Source organism: Rhinopithecus bieti, unplaced genomic scaffold (genome assembly GCF_001698545.2).
Source record: "Rhinopithecus bieti isolate Rb0 unplaced genomic scaffold, ASM169854v2 scaffold_14232, whole genome shotgun sequence".
NCBI lineage: Eukaryota > Metazoa > Chordata > Mammalia > Primates > Cercopithecidae > Rhinopithecus > Rhinopithecus bieti.
Window position 1 is genome coordinate 1,763,360 of NW_016807906.1, and position 9,140 is coordinate 1,772,499.

The window sequence follows — 9,140 nt, forward strand, 5'->3', positions numbered from 1 at the left end:
CACCACATGTACACACACACACACATACACACACACACTCATGCACATGCACAAGCAGGCACTGAGTGTCCCTCCTACATCTCACACATGCCAGGTCTTCTAGGAGTCACTTCTGTGCTTCAGCCAAAATGCCCTGGAAATGTTCCTTTTCTCACCTGCATGAAAATGCTTTTGAGGCCCCCCCTCTCCACCCAGGGTTCAGCCCCCTCAGACTCTGCACCCCTGGGGGTGGTCCTGACCCACCCACCCCTGGAGCTCACCATTCCAGGGCTCCCCTGATTATTTACATGGCAATAGAAAGCTTGAGATCAAGCTGAGGTTGTGGTGCATATTCGAACTACAGGGAAGGGAAAGTGTCCTGCTGAGGTTTAGAAGGAAGGTGGGAACTCACAGAAGCCACACAATGAAAAGTCACTGATGATAAACGCCGATTTCACACCCGTTAACCACGGAGAATGTGCTTGCACCAGGCCCAGGTGTCTCTTGATGGGAACGAGGTGTGCCTCTCCCCACGGTGTGCAGCCTGCCCTGTTCTTGCCCTGCAGTCTCATGGGAACTTGCACTATGTAACAGAGCCAAGTCGGAGTTCATCAGCATTCACCCAGGCCTATTCCAAGTGACTTCTCATGCCCAACCAGGCAGGGACAGAATGGATCAGCCCCCTGCATGGAAACTTCCAAAGTTCTAAAAGAGTCTTAACAGCAGAAAGGAGTTCAGCGTCAGGCCTAAAGCGATTCCTTTAACAAAACCTGTGCAGGCTCTGGCTTACAGGACTTGGTTCCAAAGGTTGGTTTGGAATGTCACTTCCGTCAAAACAATGACTCTTAGGGTGGCTGTGTTTCCAGGATTCCCTCAAAAGTCAGTTGAGCCCACTCTCATCCTCCCGCAGAGCCGGGAAGCCAGGGAAAGCCTGGCACACTGGGGAGACTGAGTCCAGTTCAAAATGGCTGGAGAATTGATGAGGAGGGCCAGGAATGGAGAGAGAAGAGAGACAAGTACACAGAGGCCCATCAGATAATGAAGGACTTTGGAAGCCACTTTAGGAGTCTGGACGTTACACTGAGATAATGGGGTGCCATGGAAGGATTTTAAGTAGAAGCCCCACTGATCCAAAAGGCTGAAACACTTCTCCCTTCAAGGTATTGCGACAGTCGAAGTAAACTGTATGGCTGGCCCAGGGCCTGGAGCTGTAGGGGTTCTTGGATGGCAGAGGAGAGAGGGAGAGCAATGCGGGCCCTGGGCTCCCTGCCAACGTGGGCAGGGAGGGGAGCCCCGAAGCTCTTGGTTTCAGCATAGAGAGTGGGAGAGGCCAATAAGACACTAAATCTCCCTAAATCCCAGCTCAGGGAGCTCTTTTTAGGTGGGAGGCTGTTCAATGCAGGTATTCCTAAGTTAGGGGATGTCTGCATCCTGCTTTCTTGAAAATGCAATTTCCTCCAAGCCTAGAAACTACTATCAGTCCAGACAGGATGACTACCCGGCAGTGGCCATACAAAAAAAAAAAAAAAAAATGTGCAGGATGGAAAGAATGGATCTATTTTATGTGGGGCATTAGTTATCTGGAAACGTTTGACAGAAACCAAAGGCCGGTGCCCTTCAGGCCACAGTATATAGATTTCTCTTTATGTCCAGATATGAACTGCATAAAACTTGAAGCCTGTGGGAGGAAATTTAAGGTTAAAATATTTTATGATATAATAGTGTTTTCTGAAAGCAAAGATAGTATAAATAAATACACCTGTACACCAATGATAAGGTAAAAATTATATATTTAAATATATTAATAAATCTAGCCATGGGGCAAACCAAGAGCAGTAAAGGCAGCACGGATCCCTCGTCATGAGTCAGCCCGCACTGGAGCAAACAGACAAGGTGCTTGAACTGAAGTGTTTTCATAAAAGCCATACCAACTTTGCACAAACGAGTTTTTATTCTCTAGACAGCACATGTCAGAATGTAAGCCTTTTAATTTTCCTCACCTTTCATTTATTTTGCTTTTGCTCTAGACAGAGGCCAGATTAACAAAAAAGAAAAATATATTCAGAAACACAGGCTTACAATATTGGAACTTCCCCTCTCAAAAAGCAAGACAGCTTCTTAGCGAAATTGCAGAAACATTGGCAGGCTTCCATGAGATTTCAAAAATAGTTAAATAGCAAGATGGCCTGCATATTTTTCCATGAATACATTAGAAACAGATTGATGACTATTGAAACATAAAACATAACTGCTACCATATTTTATGGAATTCAAAACTGCCTTGGTGTCAGACACACTGTTATTTAATGAAGGACTAAGAAAAGATAAACACTGACAGAATATCTGTCACACTGCTTTCTTATCATTTAGGCTTTTTAAAGCATATTACAAGAGCTCTTTTAGGCCTAATTGAACTTAGAATTTATTAATCATACATCACTCTTCTGCACGTGCAGAAAAGGAAAGACAGGTAAATCACTGGGTTACCGTACGCCTAAAACTTCACAGTCAGACGCTAACTCTTTGAAATCACTCTTTGATTCTGGATCTTTTATATCTGTGTCTTCCCAGACACTGTTGAACCTTGAACCATCAAGAGCTTCCAGAAGGGTTTTGGTGAGGCCGTATTGCTTTTAAAAGTGCCACACAACTGTCTTCGGGATTTTCATCTAAGCCTCTGACACCCATCCTCTAAGCTTTGATGTTCGCACAGAGGCCATGGCAACCATGTCACACAGCAGCCGTGGGAATACGGAACCCAGGGATTTCAGAGTGGTTGGAGCATGAGAAAGCATTCCTCTTAGAATCGGTGAAATACACTCAAATTTAATTTTTACTTCTGTGGCCTTTCACTTCTACTTTTCCCCCCACCTCCAACCAGATACATTTATATACATCTAAGCCCAAAGATAACTCTTAGGGAAGGAGAAAATTCTGACATCTATAATAAAAAGTAGGAAAAAACACATTTTAAAAAAAATATGGCAAACCTATGATTGGGGATTATTGCGTCAGTCTACAGTCCAGAATGTCTCCTGCTGGTACACAGTGTAAATTAGCACTGCTGGAAGCTAGGCGTGCATGTGGGTTAAGGAGCCTGGGGAGGCTCAGGGCAACAGAAATAACACAGGTGCTGGGGTCAGCCCCACCTGGCAATGGGTGGCGGCTTTCTCATTTAACTTGCCTGATGCTGTCCATGCTACTTAACCTCTCTAAGCTCCAGGCTGCTCATCTATCAAAAGGATGATAATAGTATGTGTCTCACTGGGTTGTGATAGGAGTAAATCAAGTCACAGATGTAAAACGCCATCAATAAATGCCAAATATATTTTGGTTCCCCTCCCCCCCCATCCCGTCCTCAGTAAACAGCCCCAGACATCACCCAAAAGCTGAAAAATAAATCAGAACCACTCAAAAACAAAGACACAAAATTGAAGCATGCTTTTGTCTGTGTATCACTGAGATTCATGAGTGGCAACAAATTCTCTCATGTTTTCCACCAACACAGAAAATGTTACAGCTCAATGCCGGGAGCAACATTTTGGGTTTTGACATTCTACTACAAATGGTGATCTTTTAAAGAATAGTATATGAACATGACCCAAGTCTGTTGAGAAGTGAGTTCAGCCACACCCTTGGGCATTCTTGGATGCAGTCAGACTCTTCCACAGCAGTGGCAAGTTCATGCCTGGGCAGACAGTTGGTGATGACACAGCCCAATCCCAAGCCCAGATCACTCCCAGTGGCTTCTCTCCCTCCCTTTCTGCGGGCACACCAGCTGCAGCATTCTCCTGCCTGCCCCCGAATACAATGCCTCCACGCAGGGCATGCAGATGCAAACCTCTGCCTTCCAGGAAACCCAGCAAACCTTCCTCCTTGGAGTTGGTTCCAGTAAAAGGTGGAGCTCACCCACAGTGGGCAGGAAGCTGAAAACACAATCCCAAACTCAGCAGTGACTTTCTTTTGAGGCCCTGCTAGCTCAGTTAACCATCTCCCCTTGGTTTTCCATCTTTCTAATGGGAGTAATAGGCTTCCCTCCTCTACAAGTATGTTTTGAGAATTAAGTGTTTGGAGAATGTGGCTGTTTTGTATGCTCTGGTGGGTGGAACATTGAGAGAGTACCAAACACTACTGTGGCGTATTTGTGGTGAACTTCCAGCCTGACCCTTTAGTAACCCACATTCCTAGGAATCACTTCCATCACTACTCAAGGCTTTTATAGGTTAAAAGAAAAAAAATCACGGCCAGGCGCCGTAGCTCACGCCTGTAATCCCAGCACTTTGGGAGGCCAAGGTGAGCCGATCACCTGAGGTCAGGAGTTCGAAACCAGCCTGGCCAACATGGTGAAACCCCGTCTCTACCAAAAATACAAAAATTAGTTGGGCGTGGTGGCAGGCACCTGTAATCCCAGCTACTTGGGAAGCTGAGGCAGGAGAATCTCTTGAACCCAGGCGGTGGAGTTTGCAGTAAGCCGAGATCACGCCACTGCACTCCAGCCTGGGCAACAAGAGCGAAACTCCATCTCAGAAAAAAAAAGAAAAGAAAAGAAAAAAGAAATCATAGTATAGTAGATGATTCTCTCTCTCTTTCCCTCTCTCTTTCTCTCTCTCCCCACCCTTTTCTCTCTCTCCATCTCTTTTCTTTCTCTCCCTCCCTCTCTTTCTCTTCTCCTCTTTCCCCATCTCTCTCTCCCTTCCTCTTTCTCTGGCTCCCTTTCTCTCTTTCTCCCCCCTTCTCTTTCTCTTTCCCTGTCTCCCTCCTGTTTTTGGTCTGTGCAGGTTCACATGTCCTCTGCTGTGGTAACAGCACCCCTTTCCCTTGGGCTTTGCACCATTCTGCCCCACAATACCACCTCCAATCCCTCTCCTATTTGGGGGCCCCAGGCAAAGACCCAGGACTCACGCCTCCCTGATTATAACATTCCACCTGGCTTAGACTGGGTTTCCCCCAAAGCAGAGCCTTACCAGGAGGTAGTAAGAAAGAGGGCACAGGGAGCAGGGGTGAGGCAAGGAGCAAAAGTCAACAGACCAATGAGTTAATAAGTCAGCCACCAAGGTGGATTTCTGGAAGAAGATCTTGCCAGGGTAGTCCAAGCAACCTACAGCATGTATCTTAGAACTGTCTGCCTGAGGGAAAAAAGGCAGGAACATTTAGCCATTGGATCCTTCCCCTAGCCCCTCTGCTCCTTATTTCCAGCTAAAGCACATATGAGTATTGGGTGGGTCATGCCCGTGTCCCCCACCAGAGTTTAGAACTGCAATAGGAGGCAACCCAAGCCGAGGTGAGTCACTCAGGATGTGACTGAAGCCATGGCCAAGATGAGAGATAGTTCTGAGAAAATGCAAGACATGTCCAAAAGCTGTCCAGTGCACCATTCCTGGGTATTCTTTCAACAAAGGCACTTCCTAGAAAGCTGTTTTAACCTTATGACACTTCTAAAATTATAGCATTTCAGAATCCAGGAAACTTGATACAGCTCAAGGAGAGTCCCAGTGCACATTAACATACTACATTCTCTTAAAAGTTCTGCAACTTCTTTAGCCCAAACGCTTGTTCCCCATGGTTAATCATCGGCCAGAAACAGACACCGGGTAATGCTGCAGGAAAGCTTCCATCAAGAGCAGCAGGTAAGCCAATTTCCTTCAGATACTTTTGTGCAATTGATTCAGGGAGGAGGGCCAGGAATGCCGTTTCTCAGAGGAGTAAAGCTCATTCACGCAGAAACAACCTGATACATGCACGTCTATATATTGAAGGTCAAGAATAATGAAAAAACTCAGTGATAATATATGCCCTGTTTGTGAGGCGCTCATCACATTATGGAACATTCAGGCAGTCCTCACCTTGCATAGTCCCAAACACACGAATTTTCATTGTCCCATGGTAACTGAAGTTAAATAACACCAGCCCCCTACCAACATGGTTCCAATTTCAGTCACCATTAACTGTGAGTGACTGCATGGGAGACAAGCTCTGCTGCTTGCTCTGCAGTCCACAGACTACCACATAATAACAGATGTGCATCATGATCAGTGATTAACCTCATCACGTCCTTCAGTCCTTCCGTGTTATCAGTTCACACACAGACAGCAAAGCGTGTGGTCGTGCTGCCTCCTTGGCTCCCAGTGACAAACCCACGTGACATTTTACAGAAATGAATACTCAAGAGAGGGAGGTAGCCAATGAAGATGAAACTATAGCAAAGAAACAAAAAGTGAGAATGCAGGAGGTGAAAGTCGACTCAGACGTAAATGAGTTTAGAGAAGAAAGAGCTGATGGTGGAAATGTTGATGCTGTTGTCTTTTGAGAGATTCTGAATGTGCAGCCAGAGGGACTCAGGATGAAGATGCTGGCAAAAACTTCATATTAAAGAAAATCTTGGAGATATTTCACAGCACTGAAAGTGTGCAGGACAAAATGCAGGAAGCCTATCCAAATATAGAAAGGAATGTGACAATCTGCCAAGACATAGACAAAATGCCTGGTCCGTACTGTAAGTTTTACAACGAGAAGGTGACAAAGCCCTGTTCAATGTACTCTCCATAAGTCTTTTACAAAGAAATAAAACACTGTTTCTCAATGTTTCTCAATGTTTCTAATTTTTAAAATTATGACATGCTACATAAGTATTCGTTTTGGTATTTTTAAATGTTCTTATACATTTACAACCAGTAGTAAAACAGTTGTTAACATTTTAAAAATTGTTTGAAGATCATGAAACAATCATAATTTTTCTTGTTGCTTCTTTTATTTTTTTTTTTTTGAGCGCAGTATCATTCTGTCACCTAGGTGGAGTGCAAGTGGCCGGTCTCATAGCTCACTGCAGCTCCACCTCCCAGGTTTACACCATTCTCCTTGCCTCAGTCCTCCCGAGTAGCTGGGACCGGCACCCGCCACCTCGCCTGGCTAAGTTTTTTGTATTTTATTTTAGGTAGAGACGGGGTTTCACCGTGTTAGCCAGGATGGTCTCGACTCACTGACCTCGTGATCCGCCCGTCTCGGGCTCCCAAAGTGCTGGGATTACGGCTTGAGCCACCGCGCCCGGCTGGCTGGACTCGGTCTCATCTCCTGACCTCGTGATTCCGCCCGTTCGGCTCCACAGTGTGCTGGATTACAGGGCATTGACCACGCGCCCGGCACCTGGCTGGGACTGGTCTCGATCTCCTGGACCTCGTGATCCGCCGCTCGGCCTCCCACAGTGCTGGGAATTACAGGTCTGAGGCCACCGCCCCGGCCTGGCTGGGACTGGTCTCATCTCCTGACCTCAGTGGGATCCGCCCGTCTCGGCCTCCCCAGTGCTGGGATACAGCTTGAGCACCAGCGCCCGGCTGTGGCTGGACTGGTCTCATCTATGACCCTCGTGATACCGCCCGGTCCGGCCTCCCACAGTGCTGGGATTTACAGGCTTGAGCCACCAGCGCCGGCCTGGCTGGACTGGGTCTTGAACTTCCTGACCGTTGCTGATCTCCCTGGCCTCAGCCTCCCACAGTGCTGGGGATTACAGGCTTGAGCCCACCGCACCCGGCCTGGCTTTGACTGGTCTCGGATCTCCTACCTCGTGATCCGCCCGTTCGGCCTCCACAGTGCTGGGATACGGCTTGAGCCACCGCGGCACCGGCACTGGCTGGATGGTCTCGTCTCCTGACTCGTGATACCGCCCGTTCGGCCTCCCACAGGTGGGGATTACACGGCTTAGAGCCACGCACCCGGCCTGGCTGGGACTGGTCTTGACACTCTGACCTTGGACCACCTGCCTCAGCTCCCAGTGGCTGGGATTACAGGCTTGAGCACACCGCACCCGGCCTGGCTGGGACTGGTCTCCGATCTCCTGGACCTCGTGATCCGCCGTCTTGGCCTCCACAGTGCTGTGGAATTACAGGCTTGAGCCACCGCGCCCGGCTGGCTGGACTGGTCTCGACCTCCTGACCTCGTGATCGCCCGTCTCAGCCTCCCACATTGCTGGGATACGGCTTGAGCCACCAGCGGCCCAGGCCTGGCTGGACTTTGAACTCCTGACCTTGTGATCCACCTGCCTCAGCCTCCCACAGTGCTGGGATTACAGGCTTGAGCCACCGCGCCCGGCCTTCTTGTTGCTTCTTAAAATCGCTTCACACAGTTTCAACTTGCACAATCATTGCTGCCGTCCCACACTTCCATGCACTTCCAATGCTGTAATGTTGTCAAGAAAATTCCCATTGTCCTACTCTGAATCATTTGACAAACGTAACTGAACCCATCACGATGGAATTGTGTCATACCAAGGTTACTTGAATCTTGCTCTCACATAGCTTGCAGTTGAGGAAGAGGGATGGCAAGTCAACCAACATAATGGTTAAGGCTGACATTGATTGATAGCTTTCTGTGTGCTGGGCAATGTGCTGGTCCTCTTGTTACAGTGCATTGCCTGCAAGGTGGAGCTTTAAGAGGGGGAGAATAATGAAAACTTCAGAGACCATGGAGTCTTCATCCTTTAGAGCTTGGGTCCATATGCCTGTGTGTCAAGAAAGGCCCAGCCAGGAAGGCAGCATCCCTCTTTTCTGTCCACACCTACAGGCTCCCAAGGCAGGGCCAAGGTGGATGTGATGCCTGAAATGGGTACTCAAGACAGCAGTCCCCTGTCAAAAGGACAAGACTGGAAGTTGGCCGAGGTTTGCCAGCAACTACTGCTTTCTCATCATCGCATAAGATGCAAATGCCTGGGGATTCTTCTAACGTAGTGGTAGGCAGAGGTACTCCATATCTCCTCCCTGTTTATCTAATTTCATGAAGGCACATTTCAGGAGAGTGAGCTGCTGCAAAGGGTAAACGCTGGGCCTTGGAAAACTCCTTGGGCATGAAAACTATAAACCAGCCATCCAAATAGCCTTCCTATTCAGGAAATCATCACTGTTGATATGATGTGTCTTTGTTGGATTCTTGTACCTTGGCAGTCTCTTCAAGCCCGTGCTTTTTAGCCTTCTCTTTAGCCTTCTTTTTAGCCTATACTTTTAGGCATGGCTTACTTTTTTTTAGGCAAAAATATTACATATATGCACGTGTGTGGCTCCATGTGAGTAAATACGTATGTGTTGGTAGGGATACGGTATTAGTTGCTGGGGCTGCTACAACAAAACACCACAGATGGGGCAGCTTACACAATGGAGCTTTATCTCCCCACAGTG